We start from the raw sequence: 9,820 nt of genomic DNA on the forward strand, positions 1-9,820 counted from the left end.
GAGTCTGTGTTCACGTTCGTCGAGGGTCTCGTTCTCCCTCCTCATCGTTGTTGCAGCAGCATCCTGTGCGAGTCTGTGTTCACGTTCGTCGAGGGTCTCGTTCTCCCTCCTCATCGTTGTTGCAGCAGCATCCTGTGCGAGTCTGTGTTCACATTCCTTGACTGTCTTGTTCACCCTCCTCATTGTTGTTGCAGCAGCATCCTGTGCGAGTCTGTGTTCACGTTCCTCAACTGTCTCGTTCTCCTGTCTCATTCGTTTTCTTGCTGCAACCTGTTCAAGTCTGCATTGACGTTCGTCGATGGACTCGTTCTCCCGTCTCATTCGTTTTCTTGCTGCAACCTGTTCAAGTCTGCATTGACGTTCGTCGATGGACTCGTTCTCCCGTCTCATTCGTTTTCTTGCTGCATCCTGTTCAAGTCTGCATTGACGTTCGACGACGGACTCGTTCGCCCTTCTCATTCGTTTTCTTGCTGCATTCTGTTCAAGTCTGCGTTCTTCATCGACTGTGTCATTCATTTTGGAAATGGAAGTTTCCACGCAACGCATGAATTGTCACGAGTCAAGAGGAAGTGTCTCGAAAGTGTATCAAGAGGAAGTGTATAATCAAATGACAAATAAATTACATTGTGAAAATTAAACATTTCAAATAAACCTATTTAAAGTGTATGCGCAAATAACTAATAAATAAAAAAACGAAGAAATATCTCTCGGTAATTTCCTGAACCATATTTTACTTCCGGCTAATAATGTTGAATGAAATAAAAACGAAGAAATATATGTCGTTTTGTGACGACTGTCATCAAAAGTAAATGGTGAATTCACTCGGTTTATTCGGTTCGGCTCGGTTCACTCGGTTTAAAGAAAAAGCGATAATGTCGAAATGTTGCCGTCTGTGTCATGTTGGGCGGTGTATAATACTTGTTGGCTGTTGGGCGGTGATATGGTGTATTTTTAAAAATATATCTCTGCGTTTTCCCGCGTTGCTGACACCGAGTCTAAAACCATGAATAACAAGTACAAAAAGTTTGAATTAAAACAAAAGCCGTGTCGATGTTACACAATGCCTAGATGCAGCTGTGCCTATAACGTCAATGTTATAGGCACAGGACATTCCTATTGATTCAATTACTTGATGTTATTTTTGTGCAAAGTGAAAATATATCTCGGCAATTTCCCGTGTGTGGCGACGAATTTTTAATATATCTCGGCATTTTCCCGTCTGTTATTTCAGGCGGTGTATGACTGACCATGCCGCGATTTAAAAAAATAAAATCTCAGCCATTTCCCGTGTGTGGCGACACGTGAACGAAGCTATGCTCCTCTCTCCACATTATTGTGACGACGTATAAATTAAATATTTCATCGTGACGATTGTCATCAAATGGACGAATTTTTAATATATCTCGGCATTTTCCCGTCTGTTATTTCGGGCGGTGTATGACTGACCATGCCGCGATTTAAACAAAATATATATATCTCGGCATTTTCCCGTCTCTTATTTCGGGCGGTGTATGACTGACCATGCCGCGATTTAAAAAAAATAAATCTCAATGGACTTGAAGTTACAGGCCTTTGAGAATTCATTTCGTTCTATAAAGGGCAACTTTCATCGGATTTTCTTCCCGTTTTTTTTCAACCGAGTCTAAAACTATGTTAGCGACTGTGAAAAATGAAATGATATATCGAATTTGATTTGAAATAAAACTGTGTGAGAGAGGAAGACACCACGGGCCTACAAAACAGGCCTCAAAGCTATGCGAGTTAATAAAATGGTGGATATTTGTTTATATGAAGGCTCTCCCAGAATGGGTGGAGCTATGGTTCCCAGAATGGGTGGAGCTTTGAGGTTTTGTCTTCTCTGCAAGAAGAAGAACAAGAAGAACAACAACAACAACAACAGCAGAGGGCACTCTATGAGCAGCGTCTGCGACGCGGCTAAAAATGAAATCAGATGGTGAGTTAGATTGGAGATAAAGGCGTGAGAGAGACTCAATGGCCTTGAAGTTACAGGCCTTTGAGAATTCATTTCGTTCTATAAACGGCAACTTTCATCGGATGTTCTTCCCGTTGTTTTTCAACCGAGTCTAAAACTATGTTGGCGACTGTGAAAAATGAAATGATATATCGAATTTTTAATATGTATCGACACGTTGCCGTCGGTGTCATGTTGGGCGGTGTATGATACACCATGACGCGATTTAAAAAAATATATCTCTGCATTTTCCCGCGTGTGTGGAATGTTCTCAATTATTGCTGACACCGAGTATAAAACCATCGATAAAAATGAAATCAGATGGTGAGTTAGATTGGAGATAAAGGCGTGAGAGAGACTCAATGGCCTTGAAGTTACAGGCGTTTGAGAATTCATTTCGTTCTATAAACGGCAACTTTCATCGGATTTTCTTCCCGTTTTTTTTTCAACCGAGTCTAAAACTATGTTAGCGACTGTGAAAAATGAAATGATATATCGAATTTGATTTGAAATAAAACTGGGAGAGAGAGGAAGACACCACGGGCCTACAAAACAGGCCTCAAAGCTATGCGAGTTAATAAAATGGTGGATATTTGTTTATATGAAGGCTCTCCCAGAATGGGTGGAGCTATGGTTCCCAGAATGGGTGGAGCTTTGAGGTTTTGTCTTCTCTGCAAGAAGAAGAACAAGAAGAACAACAACAACAACAACAGCAGAGGGCACTCTATGAGCAGCGTCTGCGACGCGGCTAAAAATGAAATCAGATGGTGAGTTAGATTGGAGATAAAGGCGTGAGAGAGACTCAATGGCCTTGAAATTACAGGCCTTTGAGAATTCATTTCGTTCTATAAACGGCAACTTTCATCGGATGTTCTTCCCGTTGTTTTTCAACCGAGTCTAAAACTATGTTGGCGACTGTGAAAAATGAAATGATATATCGAATTTTTAATATGTATCGACACGTTGCCGTCGGTGTCATGTTGGGCGGTGTATGATACACCATGACGCGATTTAAAAAAATATATCTCTGCATTTTCCCGCGTGTGTGGAATGTTCTCAATTATTGCTGACACCGAGTATAAAACCATCGATAAAAATGAAATCAGATGGTGAGTTAGATTGGAGATAAAGGCGTGAGAGAGACTCAATGGCCTTGAAGTTACAGGCGTTTGAGAATTCATTTCGTTCTATAAACGGCAACTTTCATCGGATTTTCTTCCCGTTTTTTTTTCAACCGAGTCTAAAACTATGTTAGCGACTGTGAAAAATGAAATGATATATCGAATTTGATTTGAAATAAAACTGGGAGAGAGAGCAAGACACCACGGGCCTACAAAACAGGCCTCAAAGCTATGCGAGTTAATAAAATGGTGGATATATGTTTATAATTATATGAAGCCTCTCCCAGAATGGGTGGAGCTACTCTGCAAACCGAGTAAGCCACACCCCGGACAGACACCCAACAGACAGACAGACAGACAGAATCATCTACGGCTATTATAATATAGATATCATGAAACATCTACATGTTGTAGTCCATTGTATAATTTAAATAAACATAAATGCAAATTTCGCATGTGGAAAAAGTAAGTACACCCTTGGCTCGAATAGGTGGTATTGCCCCCTTTGGCAGAAACAACCTCAAATAGGCATTTCTTATAACTGTTTACCAGTCTCTGACATCGACTGGGAGAAATTTTTGCCCACTCCTCCATGCAGAATTCTTTCAGCTGTGCGATGTTTGAGGGGTTTCTTGCATGCATGGCTCGTTTCAAATCCCCCCACAACATCTCAATGGGATTTAGATCCGGGTTTTGACTTGGCCATTCCAGAACCCTCCATTTCTTTCTTTTCAGGCATTCCTTGGTGGATTTACTGGTATGTTTAGGGTCATTGTCATGTTGCAAGGTCCACCTTCGGTTGAGCTTCAACTTCTCCGACAGATGGCCTCACATTATCCTCAAGCACCCTCTGGTACAATGAAGAATTCATAGTGGATTCTATGATGGTGAGCTGCCCAGGCCCTGACGCAGCAAAGCTGCCCCAAACCATAATATTTCCACCACCATGCTTTGCAGTTGGTATCAGGTTATTGTGGTCAAATGCTGTCTTTGGTTTTCGCCAAACATGTCTTCTGGTGCTGTGGCCAAATAGCTCCACCTTTGACTCATCTGTCCAGGGCACATTGTTCCAGAAGTGCTGGTCTTTGCCTAGGTGTTCATTGGCAAACTTTAGTCTTGCCCTGATGTTCTTTCTGGACAGCAAAGGTTTCCTCCTGGCACACCTCCCGTGTAGATCAAATTTGTGCAGCCTCTTTCTGATGGCAGACTCGTGCACTTTGACATCAACAGTGGCAAGAGCTACCTGTAGGTCCCGTGATGACATTCTGAGACTTCTTTCAGCATCTTGCGGTCTGCTCTCGGGCTGAACTTGCTGGGACGGCCTGGCCTGAACAAGTTGGCAGTTGTTTGGAATCTTCTCCACTTGTAGATGATCTTCCGGACAGTCGAATGATTGATTTCAAATAGTTTGGAAATCTTTTTAAATCCCTTCCCAGACTCGTAGGCATCTATAACCTTCTTTCTGAAGGCCTCAGAGAGATCTTTTGATCTCGGCATGGTGACGCCGCACACTTCAACAACAAAGAGCAAACCAAACTAAATGTCTGAGGTTTAAATAAGGCAGGTTCCTCCAAGATCCTCTCTAACGATGTTGTAATCATTTGCACCTGAGCTGGTGCACCTGATTCTAATTTTAGGTGTTTGAAGTAGTGATAAATGTCGGGGTGTACTTAGTTTTTCCACATGCGAAATTTGAATTTATGTTTATCTAAATGATACAATGGTCTACAAAATGTAAATGTTTAATGATATTTGTTATATTATATCACCTTTATCTATCAATATTGTTGAAATGAAGATCAAATAGCTGTATGTTGAAATATGTTGAAAAAGTCAAAACTTTACACGGGGTGTACTTACTTTTTCACGTGACGTCGGCTTTTCTATACCCCGTGTCGCGATTTCTACCCCGGTCAACTTAACTGCGCCCGGCTCAGGCTCGCTCTTCCCGCGTTCCTCAAATCACGTTATCTCGTCGTGTACCAATGTGCCCTCTTCGCCCAACTCGCGCTCAATGTCTTCCCCCATCTCTTTTATTTGGCCACATATTCTGTTTCCAAACCCTTTTAACCCGTCTTTCATTTGGCCACCCATTTTGTTTTCCAAATTATTTAACCCGTCTTTCATTTCTTTCATTTGGCCACCCATTTTGTTTCCAACCCTTTTATTTCCTGGGTGGATTTGTCACTTTGGGTGTCCAACTTTGCCATTATCTGGATCATAAATACTCGCATGTACTCTGGCATCTCGGGCTCGGCTGCCGTGGCCATGTGCGAGGTGCCGCCATTTTGTTCTTCTCCTGCTACCTGTCCCTCATCAATGTCCTCCATTGCCAACTGTTCCAATTCTTCCCGGGGGTCCTGGGTTAATTCTAATTCCTCATCTACCTCCTTATTTACCCCCACCGGCATCCGACCGTCTTGGTTATCCATGGCACGATGTTAATTTGGATGTTAATAAAATTTCGGCCGCTCTTAATTTTGAGTGCGTTCGGCTCACTTCGGGTCAAATCCCACTCCCCGACACCAATTGTTGCGGATCTCCGCGTCGGTCTTTCCCCTTACCAAGGGGGGATTCGTCCCCTTGTCTTTGACTAGCCGACGGGATCCGGGGATATGACGTTCCTTCCGGACGGCGTTAAATAGGGTGGTAGGCCGAATTCCTATTACCTAAGTACCAACGCCGCCCAGGAAGCAAGGAGATAAGTCCCGCCCGAATCACGGTTATAGGTGGAAACACCGAGCAGTAGCGAACCGTGACCCGAGCCGTTAACAATGGCTAAACCCGATCTGAGTGGTTCTATTCGTGCCACGCTTACCCAATGGCGGAAATCACTGATACGGTCGAATCAGGAAGAAACAAGGAAGAACAGATGGTTTATTTCCACTATGCATGTATGTACAAGGATCGGATGCAGAGACACAGTGCAGCTTAATTACAGTCTTAACTTATCCCAGGATACGGGCCCGTTTCACACTCAGACACACTCACATGGGGTTGTGGATGGTCAGGTTGATGGTCCAGGGATGGCGTCCAGGCAGTTCGCTCCGGTCCCCGACTCGCACTGCGAAGAAGATGGTCAGGGCGGCAGAAGGTCCCCGCGTGTCATTGGCGCGGATCGGGTAATTACGGGGCGAATGGTAAGGCTGGCTGGGCGGTTACTTGCGAACACGGTCGCGTACGTAATATATGAACCAGGCTTGGCGGTTATACTTGAGGTCACGGTCGCGTATGTGATAGATGAACTGGCGCTATATGCGCTCCCAATACAGTTCAATGGCAAAGCGCCTCTCCCGCAGAAGTCCTCTCAATACCAGCGCTGTTGCGTAAGTCCTCATACAACGGTTCTTTTGCCCGAGTCCTTTATCATGCGCAAGCCCAAATGTGCGAGTCCTCTTGCATAAATCCTCCCGCATAAGTCCTGTTCAAGGGCTTTGTGCGCGCGCTTATATCGGCACGCCCTACCACGCCCCTCACGCCATGCCCTTAGAGCCCTGATTGGTTATGGCTCTTACCGCTGCTTGCTCCACCGCTTCAACCTCGACGCCGCGCCCCTCCCTCTCTCAGGCCTACCTCGTGGCCACCCGACTAGTTGGAGCGAGCAAAAGGCAGCTAATGTTGCTGGCGGCCAAAGTGTAACAAACGAGGTGCATTAGCCGAAATGGGGCGTGGGATGGATGCTGCCCAACGAGGTAGATTTGGAGGGTGGAGGCAAAATGAAAGGACCTAAACTTATTTCTTTTACACAACGCAGATGATACTCGGGAAATGGCCTTATCCTCACACATACTATGACATAACTAATGTTCTAAATGGGCCTACGTGTTGCTTGTGGACTAACTATGGGGGCAAACTTTTAACCTTTAATGATGTTATATGTACAGTTGTACACTCTCAAAACTGCAACACTGCACCCCTCCTTCGCCAGGCTCGTCCCCAAGCCGAACCCACACAAGTGAGTATGACCGTTTCTGATGCAAGGGTCAGGACTACTTTTTAACTTAGTGTGACACTTAGGTGTGGTTTCCCTTGACATTTACTCTAACACCCTGTGTGTGACAGTTTTAAACACTAGATATGTCCCACCTACTGCGTTGTGTACTAACTAACAGACTCACGCCCACAGCTAACCGAATTACGGAAAGAATTCGCAAACTAAACATAAAGCCGGTGGGGAGCATGTTATTTACAAGACTAACCTAATTATTTACAATTCTAGATCCGAGGACCTGTTGTTTTGTGGGAAAGAAGTTTGGAAAGGAGAAACACAGAATGCACTGCACCAATACACCATACACCAATATGCACAAAAATGCACAATCATGCACAATCATCACATTTCAGTAAATCAATGTTTGCTGCTTGGCTGCTGGGCTGCTGCATCTTGGCTGCGTCTTGCGTCTTCGTTTTCGGTGTGCCATCATAAAAACTTAAAGTCTTCTTTCCTGACACACCAAAGGAATGAATAAAAAGGCACAAACCGTGTCCGTTTTTATTTCGGCCAGCAAGGCCAACTTAGGTGGTCCGACTGCATGGCATCGATGCCACTTAAAACAGTGGTCCGCAGGGCACAAGGTAACGTTTGCAGTGATTGTCTGCCCCAGCACAGGTGCCAGGCCACAGAACGTGTGGTCCATAGGTGCAGGTGCATCGGTACTGGTGCAGGCAACAGGTAGCAGGGTGCAGCGCAAAAGTGCAGCCGCACCGCTGAGGGAACCTGCACACTCCCCCAACAAAGAAAATGGGTCCATGGGTTGGGAAGAAAGACAAAGCAGAGAGTTTAGCGGGGGCAAGGGCGCAAAGGTACACGTCATGCAAGGCAATGCAACATGAGTGGCGTGGGAGAGCGAGCAGAGAAAGCTCGTCCCTAGCCATTCGTGACCCCCCATGTCAGCCTACACTACCCTTGCCCCTCCCCGTATTTACAATTTTACAAATTCCGTCTCTACGTCTTGTCTCCCATATCTCCCTCTAAACCAAATTCGTCCTCCAATCCCTCCCAAGAAGGAAGAGATTGAATACACACATTGTCAAACTCCGTCATGATGCGTCTCACGTTCCAAACATCTGCAAAATCTGGTGTGGAGTCCTGTCACCTTGGTGAGTGGATGCGGATGGTGCGAAGAGATTCATCATCCTAACTATACTCTAATTGACATTAACACACTTACACTACCCGGGGTCTTGCCCTGCCAATCAATTGGCCATCGTTACACTATGTGGTTCTAACAACCAATTCCCATTGACCCACTCTGTTGTGCCCCACCAAATTTGGGGTCTCACTCCCCCATTTTTTTCTATCTGTGCCTTCGCACAATTTCGGGGCTGGGTCATGTGGCTCTCCTAACAGGTCCAACTACCTGCGCACCTCTGCCACTGAAGTCGCCACCCGAGCTTGCCTAGCTCCTGCGACTACCCTAACTCGGGGAAGGCCCCTCCTGGCTCTCTCATCCCTCTAATGCCCTCTCTGGCATTGGGCTACCCGGGTCCTTCCTTTGGATCCTCGGGCCCCATGAGCACTACACAACTGGCTCCCAGAGCCTACCTGCGGCCTCACCTGGCCGACAGACTACCAGTGGCGGAGTGCCCATATAACCATACTCACCAATTAAGCCCACACGCCCAACCATTCCACTCACTCATGCACCCATCAAAGCACTTCTTTCTACTACCTGTACCACAGATGTCAATATCCAAACAATTTACCTACTCCCTCTACCTAACTTTAAACTACCCTCCCCAGGTATTCGTGAAGGGGTCCATCTTCCCCCATCCACTCCTTCGCACCATGCACTCTACACCACTCATTCTACACCACTCACTCCACACACCATTTATTCCACACACCTGTTCTTCACTTGCACCCCATGCAAGTCATTCACTCAGCACCATTACACACGTCCTCAATACTCCATTCATACACCTTCTCTGGTCATCCCCGACCAATGCCTCATTTCACCAAGTTCATCCACAAACAATTTCACTCAATTCCTCATTTGCACCTAAGGCTCATCCTCATACTCACACACACAGCATCGTCTAACTAACTACTTCCCTCTAATACTGGTGCTTTCCCTGTCTTCCCTTACACTAAGCACACCCTAGTCATTAACATCCATCTAATCTGACTCCGTCCCCTCTACTTGTACAAATGTCTCTACTTAAATATTGTCCCTATTGTCATCTCCAAATCCCTAACAATATCCCAGCCTGCCCTCGGCTAGTTTTCACTGCCACCACATAATCTAAAGCTCATGTGCCCCAAGAATGCGTGAGGAATGGTGAAGCTGTCATTCGCCATCACGACTGCCATTACTATCTGTCCACTAACTATGAGCCTCTCGGGGTGGAAATACATTTTCACCGCTCGGCTTGAAAAAGCCGAGCAATGCATGCGGGTGGTTGGTCTCCTGTTGGTTGGGTCCATCCGGCATTTTCGATTCTGGGGGGGAGGCATACTTGGGCCAAGGTTCCAGGCGCCATTTCGGCGCGGAGCCTTCCGGTCTCCGGCACGATTACCCAACCTCCCCAGTCGGAGCACCGCGCCCGCCAGGGGGCGAAGGTCCGACCTCGCCTTCCTCCCCTCAAACCGTGCCGTTTGCCTCTTGCACCACGGCACAGCACCGACCATACAGGGGGCGCTCCTTGCGAGACCGCCGCACCAACGATCCCCGCCGGTCGTTGTTAGGGTTAGGGTTAGCACACAAAGCGCACCATGCCCGAGAGC

The sequence above is a fragment of the Myxine glutinosa genome, chromosome 2 (assembly GCF_964187855.1).
Source record: "Myxine glutinosa chromosome 2, kmMyxGlut1.1, whole genome shotgun sequence".
Lineage (NCBI taxonomy): Eukaryota > Metazoa > Chordata > Myxini > Myxiniformes > Myxinidae > Myxine > Myxine glutinosa.